We start from the raw sequence: 24,630 nt of genomic DNA, 5'->3' as shown, positions 1-24,630 counted from the left end.
CGACATGTAGTCGATCATAATTGTCCTTGTTTTTCCAGTTTGAATTGAGCTGGCCAGGTTGGCTAATGCATCGGCGTGGGTGTTGTCATCTCGGCTGACTTGGAGTAATCTGCAGTTCTGGAATAGGGCTGCCAGTCGGATGACTTCCTTTGCATATGCCGACATTCTTTCGTCTCTGGCTGTAAATTCTCCTGTTGACTGGTTAACAATTAATTGTGAATCACAAAAAACAATTACCTCATCTGCCTCTGCTGCTGCTGCTAGCTTTAGTCCTGCAATTAATGCTTCATATTCTGCTTCATTATTGGAGGCTTTGAACCCCAAACGGATGGACTGTTCTAATATTTCCCCATCTGGAGATATCAGCAGTACTCCTGCTCCTGCCCCCTGGCGGTTTGAACTTCCATCGACGTATAGTCTGAATGAATCGCCGATGTAGATGCTGCACGGTCTGGGTTTTTCTTCCTCTTGTTTTTTTGTCTTTGACTGGGATTCTTTTTGCTTGTTGGGGTGGTGCTCATCTTGGCTTGACGGAGCCCGAGGTGTGATGGCTTCAGGTGTGAGTTCTGCGACGAAGTCGGCCAAAATTTGGCCCTTTATTGCTGTTCTCGGTCTAAATTCCAGGTCAAACTGGCCCAGTGTCACTGCCCATCTTGCTATCCTTCCTGTTAAGTCTCCTTGATGCAATAAGGACTTCAGTGGGTGCTCTGTTAGAACCACAATCTTGTGTGCCTGAAAGTAATGGCTTAATTTCTTTGAAGCCATTACCAGGGCTAGCATTAATTTTTCCAGTGGTAGGTATCTTGTTTCTGCATTTGCCAAAGTCTTACTTACATAATAGACAGCCTTTTGCTCCCATTTTTCCTCTCGGACTAGCACTGCACTGACTGCGTGTTCAGAGACTGCTAAGTACAAAAATAATTCCTCCCCTGGGACTGGGTTAGAAAGGACCAGAGTTGTGGTCAGGTACTTTTTTAGGTCGGCTAAGGCAGCTTCACATTCTTCTGTCCATAGGAAGTCTGTGGCTTTTTTCACCAGGTTAAAGAAGGGTCTGCACTTGTCTGAACTTCTGCTGATGAATCGGTTTAGGGCTGCGGCCCTTCCAGTGAGCATTTGGACTTGCTTTGCCGATGTTGGACTCTGTAATTCCAGGATGGCCTTGATTTGGTCTGGGCTGGCCTCAATGCCCTTTCTCGTTACCAGATAGCCTAGAAATTTACCTGACCCAACTCCGAAGGCACACTTTGCGGCGTTGAGTCGGAGCCGATATCTTTTGAGTATGTCAAAGACCTCTTTTAGGTCGGCAAGATGACCTTTTGATTCCTTGGTCTTTACGACCATGTCATCGATGTAAACTTCTACTGTTTTGCCAATCAGATGTTTAAACATTTTTGTTACTAACCTCTGATAGGTTGCTCCTGCGTTTTTCAGCCCAAAAGGCATTACCTTGTAACAGTACAGGCCTTTCGGCGTGATGAACGCGGTCTTCTCCTCATCTGGGGGGTACATAGCAATCTGGTGGTACCCTCTGTATGCGTCTAAAAAACTCATCCTTTCGTGTCCCGAAGTGGCGTCTACCAGTTGGTCGATTTTGGGCAGAGGGAAGCTATCCTTGGGGCAAGCTTTGTTGAGGCTGGTAAAATCTACACAAACCCTCCACTTGCCATTTTTCTTTTTTACTACTACTGTGTTGGACAGCCACGTTGGGTACTGAACTTCTCGGATTGCCCTGGCTTCAAGGAGTCTGTCTACCTCTTCCTCCACTGCTTCGACGTGTAATACCGTCGGCCTTCTGGCTCGTTGAATCACTGGTTTTGCCGATCTGTCGACATTCAGACTGTGGCAAGTGACCTCGGGGTCAATGCCAGGCATTTCATAGGGTGTCCAGGCGAATGCCTCTATGTTTGCCCTTAAAAAATCTTCCAGTTCCTTTTCTTCTTCTTTAGCTAAGCTAGAGCCGAGAAGAAAAAATCGTTCTTCGTCGCCCTCCTGGACGAGGATTTTCTTTAGCGCTTCTTCGCTTTTTTCGGTCAGTTCTTTCCCGACGTCTTCCAGGACTTCCATGTCTCCATCTTCAACTTCTGCTTTCTTTGGCTCCTGTATACTACAGGTGGACTTTATTGCTGCCATGGAGCAATTTTTGGCTTGTAGTTGATCCCCTCTGACTTCTTCAATCCCATTCTCTGTTGGGAATCGGAGTAGTTGGTGCAACGTCGAGGGAACTGCCCCCATTGCATGTAACCACGGCCTTCCCAAGATGATGTTGTAGGGTGAGGGTGTGTCAATTACCAGGAATTCTGTCCTGATCTTCTTAGTGCCGGCTTGTACTTCTATACTTGTTGCACCCAGAGGCCATGTCGGCGTTCCATTAAAGCCGACCATCGGGCCGCTGGATTGTTCTAGGTCATCAGGGTGAAGGCCTAGCTCTTTGTAACATCTGATGTACATGATGTCACAGGAGCTGCCTTGGTCTATTAGGATGCGTTTTACCTGGCACTCCCCAACCTGGAGGGATACTACCAAGGCATCATTATGCGGATGTTGGACCAGTTCTAGGTCGGCTTCAGTAAAGGCTATCATTGGCCCTTGGCATTCATCTGGCCGATGTCTCTTTTCCCCTACTTGGTAGATATGCTGTAAATGTCTTACCCTCTGGGTTTCTCCTTTGACTTCGTTTTCGTTGACCCTTGAGTGGATCACATTAACCACCCTTGGTTCTCCTGCTTGTGGTAGGTGTGCTGGGGGAGGGGGTGCTGATGGTGCCTGAGGCAACCTTGCCTGCTCTTCCCTTGTTCTGGCCTCATCGACCAGGTCCCTCAGAAGGCCTTGTCTGACTAGGTCCTCCAAGTGTGCTTTTAAGGCTCTGCAACCTTGAGTTGGATGCCCTTCTTCATTGTGGTAGGCACATCGTCTACCAACATTCCTTCCCATAAATTCCCCCGGTGCTCTTGCCGGAGCCCTGAAATATGGTTGATTTCGAATCCGATCTAAAATTTTATGGATTGGGATCCGGAATACCGTTGTTACCGCCTGTTTATTTCTTAGTTCTATTTCTTGTTTGGTCGGCCCACTGTTGACTCGGGCTCGCTTTGGTGAGCCGTTTCCCTTTTCTTGTTTTACCTCTTTGTTTCCCGATGTATCCTCCTCGGCCTTGGCGCATTTCTCAATTCTTGCCATGAGTTCTTCCATGCTTTTTGGCAATGTTTTTGCCAGAGACTTCCGTAGTGGGCAGCCATCTTTCAGGCCATTCTTGAAAGACACGACTGCTACTTCCTGGTTGCATTCAGGTATTCGGTTGAACACCTCGTAGTACCTCTTCGCATAGGCCCTAAGGCCTTCTTCCTTGGTGATTCGTAGAGCCATCAAAGCATCAACCCTCAGGGGTTGCAGCTTGTTGGTCACGAACCTGGCCACAAACATCTCGGCCAAGCCTTCCCATGTCTTTATGCTCCCTTTCGGTAACTTATGGAACCAATCAGATGCAATTTCCCCAAAGGATGAGGGGAATACCTTGCAGAGCAACGGTTCGTTTCCGCTATATAGTGCCATTGAATTTAGGTATAGCCCAACATGAAAGTTTGGATCTGATTTACCATCATAGATTTGAAACCTCGGCATACTGAACCTCTTGGGCGGTTCGAATTTGTCCAGTTCCACCGAGAAGGCTGTCTTCGGTTTTACTGGAGAGTTTACCTCGGCTTCTGCATTCTGCTGCCTCCTCTTGAGGTAGTCCCTTAAGTCTTCTTTGCTCCTCCCTGGAGCTCGGCTGTCTTTAGATTTTAGTCTTTTTGGTATACTGCTTTCGGCCTCGAGGTGGGTCCGTTTGGGTCTTTCTTCATGGGTTGTGTCAAAGTGGAGTACTTGCCCCTGAACATGTCGATGTTCTTTGGGGTCTGGATTCTTCATGTGTTGCGTCCTTCGGGACTCTTCTTGCCTCGGCCTTTCTCGTCCGACTTCCCTGGAAGACCGGTGAGAATGCCTTCCGCTCCTGGTATGTTGAGGGACCTCGGGGATTGTTTTTCCTCCACCCTTCTGGGTGTTGGTTGCTGGTATCGGCGTATCTTGCAGCGGGTATGGTGGTTGCATAACATTATTCTACATCATGAAGTTGACGACCGACTGGAGGTCCGCCAACTTGTTTGCTAATTCTTTTACTTCCTCGTCTCTGCGTAGGCACCTGTCCCTCCATACCTGGAGGTTGTCTTCATTGTAGTATTTTCCTTGGTTTGATCTCTTTGCTGTGTCGCCTTCCTGGATGTCGTCGTTCTCCCTGTGACCCTGGTCACGGGCTTCTGTATTGTGATTGTCTCCTTCAGCGTCAAAGTTAATTGGTCTGCTGCTCCCAGAAGAAGCATCATCCCCAATATTTCCCTGCTGTCCGTTACTGGCCATCTATTCTTCCTTCGTTCCCACAGACGGCGCCAAATTGTGTGGGTAAAAATCTGACCACACTGCCCGTTTAGTGATCAGCAGCAAAGCACCGGCAGAATAGATGGCTTTAGCAACCTGTAGCAGAAAGAAAAAGCTCCGGCGGTGGTTCTTCCACCCGGGGGCACTCCGACGATCAAGTCAATATGTTTCTCAAGAATAATCAAGTACTAAACTGAATATTCAAAGTATGAATTGCATACCTTAGACCCACGGGGGTGCCTCTCTTTTATAATATACTCAATCCAAGTCCAACTGGAAGTATGACTTCTATGAACCCCAATCTTAGTGCTTACTCTGGACTCTTTAGAAGATAGAGATAAACTCCCTAAGAGCTTTATCCTTATCTTAATTAAGTCCCCTCTTTGCTTCAGGACTCTTGTCCCTTATCTTCGGATTCCGATATCTTCGGAGATGACCTCGGCTTCACCGAGATTACCTCGGCTTAACTACCAGGGCACGTGGCACCTCAGCTGACACGTCGGCGTCACCATGCCACGTGTTGGTATTCAGAAAATATGTCCCCACACCTACTAATATTGAATTTTAGAAAAGAACTTACCTAAGATATTATGCTGTTAAGTCAAATTTTTTAAATTATTTATGAATTTTTGGTTTGGTCTTGGACTCCACATTGCAAATGTTGTCATTTCAAAAGACAAAGCAGCAATGATGCGACTTTTTTAGGGTGGTGTTACATATATTAATTAGTATATTAATTAGTGTATTAATATTAATTATGATATTATTATTAATTACACTTATTAATCATATTATAAATATTTAAAAATTTCTTAAATTATGTCACATCATCAATTAGTACACTAATTGATACATATAATATCATTCTTTTTATAATCATTTTAACATGTTTTACTATTACGATTTATAATGGGATATGACCTCTCATAATCTTTTCCTAGTTCCATCTATGCTTTTATAGTAATTTTTTTTTTTTCCACACACCTACTAATATTGAATTATAGAAAAAGAGTGAAATCAGTTTTCTATGACATTGGCCTCGTTTGGTAGAGCTGTAGAAAAATAATTATAGATTATAACTTAACAAATTATAACTTACAGCTATGAACATAAGCTGGTAACCTATTTGGTGCAGTTGTGGGATTATGGATTTAAGCAGCAGAGTAGTGTTTGATAAATAAGCTGTAAAATAGTTTTTTACTGTATAATTGTTATTTTTGCCTTTATAAGATATAAAATTTGTGATTTCATTTATAATACATTTTTCTTTTTTTCTTTTTCTTTTTCTTTTTCATTTTATTTTCTTTTCTTTTCTTTTTCACCTTATTTTCTTTTCTTTTCTTTTTTAATTTTTTTCTTCTCTTCTTTCTTTGTTAATTTTTTTTTAATTTATTAATTCATTAAAATTAATATTCATGTTCTAATTTATATTAATGTTGTGATTTCATTACAAATTATTTTCATATATTCATTTTAATTTTTTATATCTGTATTTCTTTTCTTTATTATTATTAATTGTGATTTTAGTGTAAAAATTATCAATTGCTCATCAATTATTAAAATTAGTATCAATTATTATTATTATTATTATTATTATTATTATTATTATTATTATTATTAATTTGTTCATCAATTATTAAAATTAGTAGCAATTTGTCCATCAATTATTATTATTATTATTATTATTATTATTATTATTATTATTATTATTATTATTATTATTATTATTATTATTTTTCATATTATTATTATTCTTTTTAATTATTTTTAGTAATATTTCATTTTTTCATTTTTAGTAATTCATTTATTCATTTGACAAATCCTTTCATTTTTTTCAATTTATATCATTTTTTTTAGTGATATTTCATTTTTAGTATAATTATTTCATTTTTTCTTTATAAATTAATTAGTGTCAATTAATGGATTAATTTGCATCAATTAACACTAAAATTTTTAATTAGTATCAATTAATATAAAATTTATTTCATTAATGTCTAAAATGCTTAATTATTATTATGATTTTTTAATTAAAAAAACATTGAAAACTTCAACAACAAAAAAAACAAACAAACAAAACACACTAAAATCCATTGTCGGAGAGAGAACCGCAGCCGATCGACAACGGACCAACGCCGAACGACGACGAACGGTTGATTGTCACCGTCGATCGTCACGCAGTCGATCGTGACTCTAGGGTTTCAGATTGCGATCGTGATCTAAAAGAGATCTGGTTCGAAGAGATCTGAAAGAGTCAATCGTGACTATAGGGTTTCACGCAGTCGATCTAGTTAGGATTTCGATCATGAAGCTAGGGTTTCGATCGCTAAGAGAGAGAGAGAGCAAAGAGATTTGGTTCGCCTCTTGCCGGAAATCGCGAAGCTAGGGTTTCGATCGCTAAGAGAAAGAGCACTGGTTCGTGAGACAGAGAGAGAGCACTGGTTGGCCTCTCGCCGGAAATCGCCTCTGTCTCTCTCTCAAGGAATGAACAATGATGCTTGGTGGTTTATATAATGGCAACTTGGTAATACTTCAAATTAGTAAAGGGCATTTAAGTAATTTTGCCCCTCAATTTTGTAGCTTCCCGCTTAAGCTGATGAGTTAAGCACTCCGGAGGCCACTCAGCCAAAAAGCACTTTTTTGTCTTAATTTAAGCTACAAAAAGTGATTGTAAGTTTTACCAAACACACCAAAACAGCTTAAAATAATGTATAAGCTGATTTAAGCTGCTTATAAGCTCTACCAAACGGGTCCATTATGCTATTAATTGTTGCTTTTTCTAGTTGTCCATGTCAAATTTTTTAAATTATTTATGAATTTTTGGTTTGGTCTTGCGACTCCTTATTGCAAATGTTGTCATTTCTTAAGACAAAACAGTAATAATGCAACTTTTTATAAGAATGGTGTTACACCTATTAGTGTACTAACTAGTGTATTAACACTAGTTATGACATTATTATTAACTCCACTCATTAATCACATTATAAATATCTAAAAATCTCTTAAATTATGGCACATCATCAATTAGTACATTAGTTAGTACACTAATTGATACATATAACATTATTCTTTTTATAATCATTTTAACAGCATGTTTTACTATTACGATTTATAAGGGGGACCCCTCATAATATTTTCCTAGTTTCATCCATGTTCTTATAATCATCTTTACCATGTGATAATTGTTTTTTCCACACAACTACTAATATTGAATTTTAGAAAAAAAGAGTGAAATCACTTTTCTATGATATTATGGTATTAATTGTTGCATTTTCTAGTTGTCCTTGTCAAATTTTTTAAATTATTTATGAATTTTTGGTTTGGTCTTGCGACCCCTCATTGCAAATGTTGTCATTTCTTAAGACAAAGCAGTAAGAATGTAACTTTTTATAAGAGTGGTGTTACATGCATTAATTAGTGTACTAATTAGTGTATTAATATTAGTTATGACATTATTATTGACCCCACTCATTAATCACATTATAAATATTTAAAAACTTCATAAATTATGCCACATCGTCAATTAGTACACTAATTGCTACATATAGCGTTATTCTTTTTATAATCATTTTAACAACATGATTTACTATTACGATTTATAAGGGGGCATGACCCTTTATAATCTTTTCCTAATTTCATCTATGTTCCTATAATCATCTTTATCACGTGGTAAATTTTTTTCCCACACACCTACTAATATTGAATTTTAGAAAAAAAGTGAAATCACTTTTCTATGATATTATGCTATTAATTGTTGCCTTTTCTAGTTGTCCATGTCAAATTTTTAAAATTATTTATGAATTTTTGGTACGGTCTTGCGACTCCTCATTGCAAATGTTGTCATTTCTTAAGACGAAGCAGTAATAATGTGACTTTTTATAAGAGTGGTGTTACATACATCAATTAGTGTATTAACATTAATTATAACATTATTATTGATCTCACTCATTAATCACATTACAAATATTTAAAAATCTCTTAAATTATGTCACATAATCAATTAGTACACTACTTAGTATACTAATCAATACTGTTGGCTACATATTTTGTATAAGCCAATTACAATTCAACGCGTGGCAAAATAAGGGTAATACGGGAAGACTATTCAAGTTTTCGATCGTGATCGTACACGTGGCAGTTAGTATTGGTTCTTACAAGATCTGCGTAGCACTGGATTAGCAAAGGGATGCAAAATGATGTAGCTGCAACGGTTACTCACATTCAAATTCAAAATCAGGAGGGAAGCCTAACTGCAAGTGATGGTATAATGGAGCTAAGTATAAGGCAACATGATCAGCGATCATAGAGGAACGATTCGACAGTTAGAAGTACAGTTCGATGGTCATCATTGAGAAGTATAAGTAACAGAGAAGACCCTAGAAAAAACCCCAGACTCAGATCCAAAAAACTAGTTTTATTCTACTTTATTTCTTTTCCAGTTTTACATTTCTTGTTCTTTACATTTCTGTACTTCAAATTCCTGTTCTGCATTTCATTCATAGAAATAGTTTTCAAGTAGCTTGTTACTGTAAACCTCTACGAGGCTGATTCAGATCTTTGTAAGTCTTTCATTTTGTTTAATGAAATACTACAACTGTTCTTCATTTAATCATTGTTTGCTTAATTCTCCGCAACAAAGCCACCAGTAAAAGTCCTTTTTATTGACGCTGAAAGAACTAAAACACAATCGTTTGATAATTGGTTGGCAATTAAATTTCTGTAAGGACTGATTAATCCTTACTGGCACGCTCACAATTACAAAAATAACCTTCGAAAGCCAAAAAAGCCAACATGTATTTTTTACACGCCCGGTGGGACTAATTGAAATGGCTAGATATAGGAGACAGGGAGAAAATGAACGCTTGGAGGAAGGCGTGGAAGGAGAGATAGAAATACCTAATCCGGAGGATAATGTAATAACACATCCTATGGAAACACCAATTTCATTAGAACTTATGGTCGAACAGACCAGCACTTCGAAACAAGTACCACATATTCATAATGTTGGACGAGGCCAAGGAATTGGACCATCCATTGTTCCATCTACTCAGCCAATGAATCCATGGAGTGGCCTAGTAGATGCCATGGGACAGCAGTTAATGAACACAATAGAAAGGTGGGTAACATCCTTTTTGGATCAAATGAATACCCACCAACCAACAAATACAAGACACATGGAGGAAATTTCAAATGTCCCTCAGCAAAGATTGGCTAGAGATAAACAATCTATGTAGATTAATAGACATTCTAATGGTCAAACTAGTAATTAAAACTATGAAAGACCATTACCTCAGTCTTGGTATGAACCTATTTCGAGGCTTAATACAAGTCAAAATGCCTCATTACTTAACAGTGAAGCCATGCAAATTAGTAGATCTGGCCCAGTACAAGAAAATGGAATAAGGATGACTCCAAATCCCATGTTCGAAGCCATACCTGGCACGAGGGGGTTCACTAACCCTTTATTCGAATTTATACCCGGGGGGTTAGAAGGTTTTCCTACAACTGGAAGAGACACAACACCTGTTCTAGCACCTTTCGCAGGACAGGCTTAAAGAGGTCATCCATACCCTCAACAGCAGCCAGCACCACAGGGACAACCAATCCCAAACATACCACCCTATGGACTAAGAGGACTCCAAGCACAAGGTTGTCCACCAAATCTTGTGTTTGTTTCTCCAGTAATGGTTCAACAAGCACAAAATATGGTCCCTAGGGACCAAATTGCTGACATTATTAGAGAAATGTGTGGACCAATGGCTCGGGGGGTTCGGACTCCTGTCTACAGGAAACCATACCCAGAATCGGTGTACATGAATACTCAAGAGGTTTCAGGATACCAGATTTTGTCTTTTTTTATGGGAATGGAAACCGGTCAACGGTTGAACATATTGCTAGATTTGTGGCTCAGTATGGTGAATTTACCAATAATGACTATATGAAATTAAGATTATTTCCAAATTCTCTAACTGGAGGAGCATTTGTATGGTATATTAATCTTGCACCTGACTCTATCCAAACTTGGCAACAAAATGGAAAAGGCATTTCATGCCCAATTCTTCCAAACAGAACCAGAGGTTTCCATGGCAGACTTGGCAAGATTGAGTCAAAGGCCTGATGAGAAGGCTACTCAGTTTATTGCCAGATTTAAAGAGCACGAAATAAATGTAGGATCATCTTACCAAAGCCTGAATTTGTGAGATTGGCTCAAAACGGTCTAGAGTTTAGGCTTCGAAAGAAGTTTGACTCAACTGAGTTTAGAGACTTAATGGAATTAACCTCTAAGGTGTATAGGTATGAAACATTACTGGAAGAAGAACAAGATCGAAGTAATGCATCAAACAAGACATATTATAAAGATCCTAATTATGAGCTTGATGCAGCAGAGATTGTAGGAAAAGAACATGTGATATGTGAAGCATTAATTCATAAAGACACAACGATTGACCAACAGTTTAAAAAGAAAGACCTTTATAGGAAATACTCTTTCGATTTAACAAAGGCAGATGATATTTTTGATCGTTTGCTTGCTGCAAATTTTCTGAAGCTACCAAAAGGAGTCAAAATTCCATCTCCAGAGGAACTGAAAGGAAAGGTGTATTGTAAATGGCATAATTCTTGGTCTCACTCAACTAAAAACTACATTATTTTTCGAGACAGGATCCAAGAGCAGATTCGAAAGCGGAGTTTGAAATTTCCAACTAAAGCAGAAAAGGCCATGGGGATTGATACCAATCCGTTCCCAGAAATTGGAGAGGTGGCAGCCAATGTTATCACGCCAGACTTCCAGAACTTGTCCTTGAAAGAATTGAAAAAAGTCAATGTGCAGATGCCTGTTGCTAGCCAGACAATTGTCAAGAAAGACACTGGAAATCTATCAGCTATTGAACAAGGTTTCTTAGACCAGAGGTAATACTCTGATGAAGAAGCATTGGATGACGATTCTTTAGAAGCAGCTGTCATGCAAAGAATGTGTCCTAGATTCAAACTAAGCTACAAGTGGTTGAAGGGGCTTCCAATTGATAGGATGCAATATTACAAGGATGTGCAAAGGCATCCTAAACCAACCAGTGCTTATAACAAAAGGCCATATCCAACTAGTATTAGGCAGCAGCCATTAATGGCTGAGCCAACAGCAGCTAGAATGCATTCTAAAGGCAAGAGGCCTTTATATGAGTCCAGACCACCTAATTATTATAGAATGGAAAGCAGTCATCCTGAAAGGAGATCGGAGAAGGGCTCAATTTATGGGATCAAAGCCAGAGATTGGCCTCCTAGACCAACCTCACGCAGGATGAAAAGTGGCCACCTTCATTAAAGGCCTGAGTTAGGCCCAAAAAAGGAAGTCAGGGCCAAGCAATGGCCTTCACAGCCAGCTTCGAAGATGGTTTCGAAGGAGGAAAAAAACAGCTCAACAGCTGGGTCAGTAGGTTCGTGGGTACTTGGAGTTCTAGATTGGTTTGTTATGCAGAACAAACCTAGGGAGATATCTACCCAAAGAAATATTGTTGAAAACCAAGGTAGGATAGTTAAACCACCTTTGGTGGCTCCAAATAATTGGGTGCTGCTTAAGCACCCGAAAATGAAAGAACCAATTATGGTTCCGGTGATTTCTAGGTCCCAAATGAGGAAGATCCAACGAAGGTACACTCAGTACCAGAAGGATCTGAAAGAAGAAGGAGAAAGTTCTTCATTGGTTCAGCTAAAGAGCCAGGCAAAAAGAGAAGAATATTCAAAATTAGATCATAATCTAAAATCGACTCTTCCAGACAAAAGGAGTTGTAGCAGGGAACAGTTGGCCAAAGTTCATTCTAAACTAAAGGCCAAGGAAAGATCAAGCTTGGTAGGGTTGGAAAAAGCTTTGATGGAAAGTGATAGTGAGATAGAAGATGAAGTCGTCCCAGGCCAAGGGAAGGGGATGGTTAAGGAAGAAATGTTCGAAGCTTTCATGGCTGAACAAACATTTTTGGTTGGAAAACCAACAGAAATAGACCATTCGAAAGAAGTTACTAATATAGAAGTGCCAGAATTCAGCATGGAGGATGCTTTTGAAGTAATTGAACAAGTTTACCAAGAGGGAAAGCAGGTGCAGCCAGTCGTCCAATTTGGCTCGTTTCCTCCGGTGTCAGTGAATATGGTGCTTATATTACCACAGGAATTTCAAGCTGAAGATGAAAACCAAGGTCAGGATATTGACCCAATTCCAGTCTCCAGTGAAGACTCACAAGTAAATATGGTGCAAAATGAATCCGAAGCAGCCACACCTATGGAAATTGAAGACGAGAGTGAGGAAGAGGTAAGTATTAACCTCTCATACCCTTTTGAGTATCCCACGACGTCCATGGCACAGCATGTCAAACCTTTGTATATCAAGGCCTTCTTCGATGGAATACAGATGAATCGGGTGCTGGTGGATAACGGGGTAGCAGTAAACCTGCTTCCAAAGTCTTCATTAAAAAAACTAGGAAAGAAGAACCCCAGGCTAATCCCAACCAGTACAGCCATTGCTGGTTTTGCTGGAGATAAACATATGGCCCAAGGTATTCTGTCCATCAACCTGAGTGTGGAAACCAGGGACTGCATGACAGCATTCTTTGTTATCGACAGCAATGCTAAGTATAATACTTTACTTGGAAGAGATTGGATTTACACCAACAATGTATGCCTTTTTCTTTGCATCAGAAAATCATGATGGCTTTGTGCAATGGGGAGACGGAAGAGATTAATGCAGATCCCCAACCCTTCAGAGCTTGTGCAAATTTCGCAGAGGCCAAATTATATACTGAATGAGTAGCACCACTCAGTATACTGAGGATACCTGATGGCTCAGCCAATGTGTCGGCTGATGAAGAATTTGCACACCTACAACACTTGGTCCAAGAGAGTGCTGATGAAGAGTTTGCTGTTAAGGATGACAATGATGCTTGGTTGTAGGCAAAGAAATGAAGCTCAAGAAGCCAGGTCTTTGGCTCTAATTAGGTTTTCAGTATTAGATGTAAAATCAATAATCCAGAAGGTGCAAGAGCAAGAGAAAGAAACAAAGATGATTGGTTGTAAGAAGAAACAGCAACAGGTCAGATTTTTGGCCTTAGATAAATATTGTGCATTGGACATTGAAAAAAAAGTCCAAGAGATACAGGAGGAGCCTTGTGGACAAACTTTGTCTATGAGGAGGAGGGTAAAGATGTTGAATCAAAGAAGTTGGGAACAGAACAAAACAAAAAGATTGCTTCAAAGTCAGAAGGAATCAAAGAAAGAGCATCAGTAAGTTCTCAGATACAAGACCCCTTGGAAGAAGTAAATTTAGGGGAAGATTCTATACAACAGTCCACCTATATAAGTGCTTAGTTGAATACTCTTGACAGGGACTAGTTGTTGGTTGTTTTGAAGAAGTATAAAGATTGTTTTGCATGGTCTTATAATGAACTACCAGGATTGGATAGGTCATTAGTGGAACATAGGCTCCCTATGAGACCTAATTTCAAGCCATACAAGCAAAAACCAAGGAGAACGAGTCCAGAAGTGATTCAGAAAGTTAAGGAGGAAATTCTTAGACTCCTGAAGGCAGGCTTTATTAGGACAACCAGTTATGTTGAATGGCTATCTAATATTGTGCCTGTAGTTAAGAAGAATGGTAAAATGAGGGTATGCATCGATTTCAGAAACTTGAATCTAGCAACCCCAAAAGATGAGTATCCTATGCCTATAGTAAATTTGTTGGTAGATAGTTCAGCAAGGCATCAAATTTTATCAATGATGGATGGACACTGTGGTTGTAACCAAATCTGCATTGCAGATGAGGATGTCCATAAGACAGCATTCAGATGTCCTAAAAATATTGGCACCTTCGAATGGGTTAAAATGCCATTTGGCTTAAAGAATGCTAAGGCTACATATCAGAGGGCTATGAACACTATCTTTCATGACCTTATCGGAGGGTATTTAGAGTGTTATATTGATGACATTATGGTGAAATCCCAATCCATGGAGGAACATTTGTTTTACCTAGAAGCAGCTTTCAAAAGAATAAGAAAGTTTAAGTTGAAACTCAATCCTCTTAAATGTGCTTTCGGCATATCATCCGGAAACTTCTTGGGCTATGTAGTACACAAGAAAGAAATATAGATTAACCAGAATAAAGCCAAAGCCATAATTGAAGCCAAACCTCCATTAAGTAAGAAAGAATTACAAAAGTTCCTTGGACAGGTTAATTTTCTTCGAAGATTCATTTCTAATGCTGCAGGAAAAACTAAAGTATTTTCTTCCTTGTTAAGGCTAAAAGATGAAGAGGAGTTTGTGTGGACAACAGGGCATCAAACTGCTTTCGAAGGAATCAAAGTCTACTTGGCAAACCCTCCAGTGCTGATGCCACCAAAGGGTGATAAGCCCTTGAAGTTGTACATAGCTGCAGCAGAGGATTCATTGGGAGCTTTCTTAGCCCAAGATAATGAAGAAGGCAAGGAGCAAGCTGTTTATTACCTTAGTAGGTTTCTAAATTCTTATAAATGTAAATATTCAGCTATAGAAAAGCTGTGCCTTGCATTGTATTTTGCTGCAATGAAATTAAGATACTATCTTTTGCCTACAACTGTCTTGGTAATTACAACTACAGATTTGGTTAAATATATGTTACCTAGACCCATGTTGAGGGGAAGAATTGGCAAATGGATACTAGCTTTATCAGAATTTCATCTAGAATATGTCCCCTAAAAGGTAGTAAAAAGACAAGTTTTAACTAATTTTTTGGCAGATCATCCATGTCAAATAGAAAGCCAAGGGATAATGGAACTTGGTATGGCTAGTGTTGAACCATGGCAAATGTGGTTCGATGGATCAAAAGCCAATGGTTTAACTGGAATTGGTATAGTAATTAAGTCACCACAAGGAGTAGAAACCACGCATGGTTTCAGAGTGGATGAAATTACTTGTTCCGATAATTAAGCTGAATATGAAGCCTTAATAATGGGACTGAAAATACTTATTGGATTACAAGCTTATGCAGTTGACATATTTGGAGATTCTCAATTGGTAGTTAACCAAGTGAAAGTGATTTTCAAATGTCAAAGTATAAGCATGTTGCCATACTATATTGTTGCATTACATCTGCTTTCACAATTTCAAATAGCAAATGTAACTCATGTTCCAAGGTTCTTGAATAATAAAGCTAATGATGTAGCTCAGAAAGCTTCGAATTTCAAGAGAATGGATAATACTGGAAGAGATAGAAGCCAAACAACATATCAGAAAGTAATACCACCCTTGAATAAAAGGAATGTGGTCTTGGAAGTCAATCATAATGACTTACAAGAACAAGATTAGAGGCATCCAATAATGCAGTATCTGGCTTGCCCATCTTCGAAAGTCAGCAGAAAAATTAAATTACAGTCTATGCAATACATAATGTATGGTAATGCTCTCTACAAAAAGTGATAATTAACTCGCTCCCTCAATTCACATGCCTTAGGATCTAACCAGCTTCTCTAACCAGAAGCCCCAGAAGAAAAAGAAGCCACGGCCTCATCCCATGTAGAAGATTGTGAATTAGAAGAAGAACTTCCCATGTCCATATTTGCAAATTTATGAATCAAGGGATTGTGGACAGTATGTTTGTAATCCAAAGGTTGATAATTTGCGAAAGCTTCCATGACTTGAATATAGGAAGGTGGGTAAAGGTGGCTAATCAATGCATGAAGATTCTTTCGAGGACGAACAATATTATCAAACAACTCTTCATATGCTTGATCGAAATAAGAAAAGGTCTGTTTCTCTATTGAATTGGACTTTTCGAATACTGAGATAGTGAGCGTGTTTACGGGATCAAAGAGGAGTTAATGCAAATGTTCATCAATGAATGACAATTGTGTTTTTAAAAATGTAAAGCCCATGCACGTTCTAAAACGTGGATAAAAGGCCTTGATCCACTAATATCACCAAGTATTTGGTATATCAGTGCGAGGGGTAATGTTGGCTACATATTTTGTATAAGCCAATTACAATTCAACGCGTGTCAAAATAAGGGTAATACAGGAAGACTATTCAAGTTTTCAATCATGATCGTACACGTGGCAGTTAGTATTGGGTCTTACAAGATCTGTGTAGTACTGGATCTGTAAAGGGATGCAAAATGATGTGGCTTCAACGGTTACTCACATTCAAATTCAAAATCAGGAGGGAAGCCTAACTGCAAGTGATGGCATAGTGGAGCTAAGTATAAGGCAACATGATTAGCGATCATGGAGGAACGATTCGACGGTTAGAAGTGCAGTTTGACGGTCATCCTTGAGAAGTATAAATAGCATAGAAGGCCCCAGAAAAAACCCCAGACTCAGATCCAAAAAATCAATTTTATTCTACTTTATTTCTTTTCCAGTTTTACATTTATTGTTCTTTACATTTCTGTACTTCAAATTCCTGCTCTGCATTTCATTCATAGGAGTAGTTTTCAAGTAGCTTGTTACTGTAAACCTCTACGAGGCTGATTCAAATCTTTGTAAGTCTTTCATTTTGCTTAATGAAATACTACAACTATTCTTAATTTAATCATTGTTTGCTTAATTCTCTTAAACAAAGCTACCAGTAAAAGTCCTCTTTATTGAGGCTGAAAGAACTAAAACACAATCGTCTGATAATTGGTTGGTAATTAAATTTCTGTAAGGACTGATTGATCCTTGCTGGCACACTCACAATTACAAAAATAACATTCGAAAGCCAAAAAAGCCAACAAGTACATATAGAATTATTCTTTTTATAATCATTTTAATAACATGTTTTACTATTATGATTTATAATTCCTAAAAGAACATTACTATATTAATTCAGGTCATTTTATTTTGTTTACGTTGTATACTATTTTTTGGTTCTTAGACCATCTTCAACGCTTCACCAAACCTTGCATCAAATTTGAAATTTGGTGAAAAAGTCACTTTTTGCAGCTCCAATGGTTTCATCAAATTGGTATCAAAACGAGAATTCACCAAATTTTTCATCAAAGCCAGAATAGGGGGAAGATTTCACCAATTTACTGTGCGTGACCATTGGGGGAGACCAACCGGTCAACCAGCCGGTTGAGTTGGTTCAAACAGGTCAAAAGGTTGAAAAAGGTAAAAAAAAAAAAAAAAAAAAATACACTAACCGATCAACCGGCCGGTCGACCCCTGCTTTGATGACAATCATTGGAGCAGTCTCTATCAGATTGAGAAAATAGTCTTTTTTTTACTCAGATTTGGTGAAAAATTTGATGAACCGTTGGAGATGCTCTTATCATTCAAAAGAAGCATGGTCCTATGGTCATGGCACATCTGACTTTTGTCATGATAAATCCCAAGTGAATGAACAAAATTAGTGCTGGTTTGACAATGATTTTTTTAGTTGGCTTTTTAATTTTTTTGACTTTTTTTGTTTAGAACTTTTTTTTTTGTTTAGTTTTCTTGTTTGGCTTTTTTGAATTTTTAGCTTTGTTTTGGGCAATTTTTTTGTTTTTTTGTGATTTTTAGCTTTTTGACTTTTTTTTATCCTTCTGTGATTTTTTAGCCATACTCAAAAACTAAACGACCCCTAAATTCGAAGCCAAATTTCTCTTGCTATTTGAAATGAATAAAATTATATACATCAATTGATATATCAATTAGTATACTAACGAATGACACATAATTTTATTGGGTTTGAATCTTTATAATTTGTATAATAAACGGGATTTACAATTTTAAAATTATAATACTTGAGAGGGTAATTTTGGTGAAAATTGGGCCGAGCTATGAGATTGACATTATGGCCTCAGTATAAAGGGCCGAAGTGAAATGGCCATGGAAGATACTCCGGTCGTGCGATATTTTGGAGTTAGTCCGGTCGTAAGGCTGCGGAGATAGTCCGGTCCGACATAAGAACGAAGTTACTTCGGTCCGGGAGCAACTTGAAGTTAGACCGGTCTTGGAGTTATACCGGTCGCGAATCGTTAGTTCGGTCTAAACCGTGCCATGTACAGTGCATGAGAAGCCGACGTAAGAAAATTAAAAGGAAAAACTAGTTCGGCTCATTCTACGGCTATGCTTAGTCGTGTTTACTTCGGTCGTATTGGAGATCGGCCATGATACAACCATCTCACTTGGTTTAAGCAGTGAGGGGGGTGTTGAAGGATAAGCATTATCTTTCAGGAGTATGAATCCTAGGAGGACTCTGCCTGGAGGAGTAGAAGTCCTACTAGGATTGTGTCACACGAAACCTATAAAAGCTCACAAACATCACCTTTGGAGAGGTAACACACAACTTTACTTTCTAAATACACGAAGCTTTTGTCTATTTGTCAAGGTTACTGACTTAGGCATCGGAGAGGTTTCCGGTACACACTCGCCGACTAGCTCACGTTTGTGTTTTCAGGTGATAAAGTGACGACGTACGGAGGAGCGCAGATTTGGTCAACAGGATTATACGAGAAAGTATATTTCTTTCCCATACAATTGGCGTCGTCTGTGGGAAAAACAGAAAGAACAAAACCTCTTGATTAAAGCTTCTCCCCTTTACAATCAATGGCACACATTGAAGAATTACCGTAGTCCGCCATCGACGGGCTAACTCCAAATGGGGGCGCAAGGCGAGAAGGATTACCTTCTGTCCCTCCCATGGCGGACTTGGAGCCCCAACGACATAACTCCAGGAGGGATGCTAGAGGGTGGCGGACTAACAGCCCCCGCCACTCTCATTCGCAAAGTCCTGATAGGCAAAGGCGGAGGATTGACCCTCAAGCTCTGGAAGATCACGTGAAAGAGCAAGATGAATTGATAAGGAAGATGGCGGCCGACATGGAGGCGTTGAAGCGTCAAATGAAGAATAAAGAAGTGGCGATAGGAGAGGGGCACAAAAACAAGACGCCCCCTCGCCACTCAGAAAATCGTAGTAGGAATACTACACCCTCGCAAGGAGAGAGTAGAAGCCTCAGGACAGGCGATACTCAATCCTGGTCTTCCAGAACTCGTCACTCCAGGTCTGAGAGGACGAGATCTGAAAGATCATACACTAAAGGAAGCACGTATTGGCCCTCGCATTCGCACCAAACCAGATCTAGACAGACGGAATTACCCAGATCATCCGACTTACGAACCGTGCTCGAAGCAAAGGCACGATGCAAGGAGGATTCCAGGACAAGGGATCCACACAGAGTTTCGGCCTTACAACGGTTGGCTCCTCGAACGCATGGAAGCGTCGAGGTTGGAATGCCAATACCGCGCCCTGCCTACGAACCAACAGATAAAGCATTAGCAAGGCTACAGACTTCGGTGTTTGTTCCGGCGATTGAAAACGCAACCCTACCATCAGGCTTCCTTCAGCCGAAATTCACTACATATGAAGGAAAGACGGATCCCTACTCACACTTGAGCCACTTTCGCCTGGTCATGGCTGTGTACAGGCGAAACGAGGCCTTAATGTGTATACTCTTCCCGTCTAGGCTTGACTTGGTTCGAGAAACTTCCAGAGGGCAGCATAGCTTTCTGGGCACAATTGGCAGAAGCGTTCGTAACAAGGTTCCGAACAAACACTAAAACCCTGGTGGAGATCGACCAGCTACTCTCCATCGACAAGGGCGATAAAGAGACCCTAAGATCCTACAATAGCCGCTACTGGGAGACATTCAATCAGATTGGGGACTGCCCCACCAATCTCGCCATTGCACAATATAAGAGAGGCCTTCCAATCCGGAACAGACTAAGGGACTGGATCACCATGACGCCACCCCTCACCATGAAAGCCTTGATGGAAAGAGTGCATCAGCATATCAGGGTAGAAGAGGATGGCACACGTGCCAAGGAAAAATCTGGGGCAACCACAGTACCAGAAAAGAAGACCTCAGCAAAGGTCAACACGGTAGATCGAAGTAACGAAAACGGACGTGGCAGACGAGATAACGGAGAAGACCCGGATAAAAGATGGTTGAGAATTCGCACTGCCATAACCACGGTGTTCAAAAAACCGATATATCGGATTCTGAGCGAAATAAGAGATGAGCCTTTCGTCAAATGGCCAGCCAAACTAGGGGAAACAGAGAAGGACTATGACGAAAGATCGCGGTGCACCTTCCATAAAGAAAAGGGACACCGCACTGAGAATTGCACACCATTGAGACTACACCTGGAGGAGTTGGTGGCAGCAGGACACTTGGATAAGTACATTGAAGGAGGAACGCAACCAGCCCCCCAGGATCACAATAACCCCAACGGGATGCCAGTCGACGCCCCACCTCAAGGCGTTATCAATGTGATACATGGGGTCTTTGAACCCGAGCGTGTATGCGAGCTCCGAGGAACAATCAAAAAGGCCGAACACTTACGAGAGGTGCTAAGTGCCCAACCTGCCACCAAGAAGAGGAAGACAGAGGCAACAAACGTCATGTCTTTTTCGGATACAGACTTGGAACGGATATATTGCCCTCACAATGATGCCCTGGTCGTCACTCTCCGAGTCAAGGATTTTGACGTCAAGCGGATTTTGATTGACCAGGGTAGTTCATGTGAAATCATGTACTACGACACATTTAAACAACTGAAGCTGCAAGACAAAGACTTGGCACCTGCTGTATCACCTTTAATTGGATTCAACTCTATGCCAGAATGGCCTGTCGGCAAAATAATTCTTCCAGTTAGAGCAGGAAGCGTGACGAAACAAGTGGAGTTCTGGGTATTGAAGGTCCCCTCCACTTACAACATCATTTTAGGCAGAATATGGCTGCATGCCATGCGATCGGTGGCGTCATCCTACCACCAAGTAATGCGGTTCCCCAACGACACCGGAGTAATTGAAGAAGTCTATGGAGATCAGATCATGTCGAAACAATGCTTCGTCACGGTGAATGGCAGCCGCGCTGCCAAAGGATACGTTCATTCGGTAGAAGAACCTGAGAGTAATGAGCTATTTGCAGATGTCGGCAAAGCGGCAGATCAGAAAGCAGTGGAGGACTTGGTGGAGGTAAAAATAGATGAAAAGAACTCGGATAAGTTCTTCTTGCTCGGTTAGTCGTTGTCCAGCACTGAGAGATTAGAGGTTTTGAAATTCTTAACCTCTAACATCGAAGTGTTCGCCTGGACACCCTACGACATGCCAAGCATTGATCCAAAGTTCATCTGTCACCAAGTCAATGTCTACCCATCCGTCAGACCAGTCATTCAGCGCACACGCAGATCGGCACTTCACCATGTCGAAATAGTGGCAGAAGAAGTAGGTAACCTGCTGGAGGCAGGAGAAATTAAAGAGGTGCAATACCCAAAATGGATCTCCAACACGGTCGTAGTGCCAAAGAAGAATGGCAAATGGTGTGTCTGCGTCGACTACAAAACAGTCAACAAGGATTGCCCAAAAGACAGCTTTCCTCTACCACGGATAGATCAACTGGTGGACCTAACGGCGGGGCACAACTGACTTAGCTTTCTGGATGCATACAGAGGCTACCACCAAATCGCCATGCATGAGCCAGACCAGGAGGTCACATCTTTTACAACTCCAAGAGGACTATACTGTTACAAGGTCATGCCCTTTGGCCTGAAGAACGCAGGGGCAACATTCCAACGAATGGTCACCAAGATGTTCGAACCATTGTTAGGCAGAACAATGGAGGCTTACATCGACGACATGGTGGTCAAAAGCAAGGATGAGAATGACCATCTTAGGGACCTAGGCGAGATGTTTGAGATCCTGAAGAAGCACAAGTTGCGCCTCAATGCGTCCAAGTGTGCATTCGGAGTAGGATCTGGCAAATTCCTGGGCTTCCTTGTGACCAACCGGGGTATAGAAGCAGACCCTTCTCAGATCAGAGCAATCCAGGATTTAGAGAGACCAAACTCAGTAAAAGAAGTGCAGCATCTCACCGGCATGGCGGTTGCGCTCAACCGATTTATCAGCCGGTCATCAGACAGACTACGACCATTTTTTCATGCCTTAAAGGCCAAGTTTGAGTGGGATGAAGAATGCGACCAAGCTCTGGAAAACTTGAAGGAATATATGTCTTCCCCACCATTGCTTGTTACCCCAGTACCTGGCGAAGAACTCTTTTTGTACCTAGCAGTCTCTCAGCACGCAGTTAGCGCAGTATTGGTTCGTACAGAAGGAATCCAACACCTGCCCATCTATTATGTCAGCAAGACATTGCTGGGAGCCGAAACAAGGTATTTGCCACTGGAAAAACTGGCATTAGCCTTAATGATGGCCTCCAGGAAATTGGCACACTACTTTTATGCCCACACCATAGTCGTCCTCACAGCCTTTCCATTAAAAGCTTTGTTTGAAAGGGCGAACTTTTCTGGGCGAATCTTGAAGTGGGCAGTAGAGTTGGGACAATTCGACATCAAGTTCCAACCCAAAACCGCAGTAAAAGCCTAATCTTTGGCAGACTTCATCGCAGAGTTTACTCCTGGAAGTCATCATATCTGCCCAATCGACCTAACTGACACCACCGAATTAGGGATGGAAGTTGACGCCGGAATAGCGCAACCCCTAGTAGAAGGTACTCCGTCAGACTCCAAGGCAGACCAGACTAAAGACAGCAAGGTAGAAGCTACACCAAACCAAGGCTCTCCAACAAAAAAAGACTTGGTACAATCAGATAGCGAGGGGCAGACAGTAAGCATGGACCTTGGAGAAAGCACCAGCAACATTCTTGACCCCACGACATCATCTTACCCCTCCACTTGCTGAAAGTTGTTCGTTGGTGAGATGTGGAAGCTCTTTGTGGATGGAGCATCCAACCGGCATGGTGCAGGACTCGGCATAGTCCTCATCTCACCAGACGGCCTGGTTGTAGAGCAAGCAATCAACCTTGGCTTCCCAGCATCAAACAATGAAGCGGAGTACGAAGCGCTTCTCGCAGGACTCAAATCAGCATACTACATGAAGGCCACCGAACTAATGGTCTACAGCGACTCACAACTGGTGGTAAACCAAATTTCTGGCGACTATGAAGCAAAGGATGATAGGATGGCCAAGTACCAAGAGTTGGTCAGAACAGAGATCAAGAAATTTGAAGTAGTAAGGATAGAACAAATTGGCAGGGAGGAAAACAACAGAGCAGACGAACTAGCAGGCTTCGCATCAATGGCAGACTCCTCCATACCTCATCCACTACTAATCGACTACCTACCTAGACCAAGCATAGAAGACCCCGAAGCAGAAGAGGTATGCTGCGTAGAACTGGGCCCCTCTTGGATGGATCCCATCATCATGTTCTTAAAAGACGGCATCTTACCAGAAGAGAAAAAAGAAGCCAACCGAATAAGAGCGAAGTCGCAGCGATTTTGGCTTTCCCTATCTTTGGCATTATACAAAAAGTCATTCTCAGGACCTTACCTGAAGTGTGTTCATCCCAGCAAAGTGGAAGCATTCTTGTTCGAAATACACGAAGGGGTGTGCGGAAGCCATCAAGGAGGAAGATCGCTAGCTTACAGGGCCATTTCACAAGGATACTGGTGGCCATACATGCAGGCAGACTCAGAGAAATATGTGAAGAAGTGTGAGAAATACCAAAAATTCGCACACCAAATACATCAACCAGCAAGAAAACTCCTACCATTAACTAGCCCATGGCCTTTCGCAATGTGGGGCTTGGACATAGTAGGACCACTTCCGACAGCACCCGGCAACAGAAAGTTCTTTCTCGCAGCAACAGACTACTTCACAAAGTGGGTGGAAGCAGAAGCATTGGCATCCATCAAAGAAAAAGACGTGAAGAAGTTCGTTTGGCAGAATATCATCACTCGGTTTGGCATACCAAGAGCCCTAATCTCAGACAATGGCACTCAGTTTGACGGCAGAATCTTCGGAGGCTTTTGTGAAGAGTACAAGATAGAGTTCTACAATTCTACACCGGCATATCCTCAAGCAAATGGCCAAGCAGAAGCATCAAATAAAGTCGTCTTGGATGGATTGAAGAAAAGGTTAGAGAAGGCAAAAGGCAAGTGGGCGGACGAACTTCCTCATGTTTTATAGGCTTACCGCACCACACCTCGACGATCAACAGGAGAGACACCATTCTCCTTAACCTACGGAATGGGAGCAGTAATCCCACTGGAAGTTGGCCTCCCCACAATTCGAAGCGAAAATTTTGATCCAGACTTGAATGGAGAAGCCATAGCGTTGGAACTCGACCTTGCGGAAGAAAGAAGAGAGAAAGCACTGGTTCACATTGCCTCATACCAACAAGAGTTATCCAGAAAATACAACAAAACGGTGCATCCAAGACAATTCAAG

This window comes from Camellia sinensis, chromosome 14 (genome assembly GCF_055761805.1).
Source record: "Camellia sinensis isolate YWXY chromosome 14, ASM5576180v1, whole genome shotgun sequence".
Lineage (NCBI taxonomy): Eukaryota > Viridiplantae > Streptophyta > Magnoliopsida > Ericales > Theaceae > Camellia > Camellia sinensis.
The sequence above is the reverse complement of the archived record's forward strand: the minus strand, read 5'-3'. Positions refer to the sequence as shown.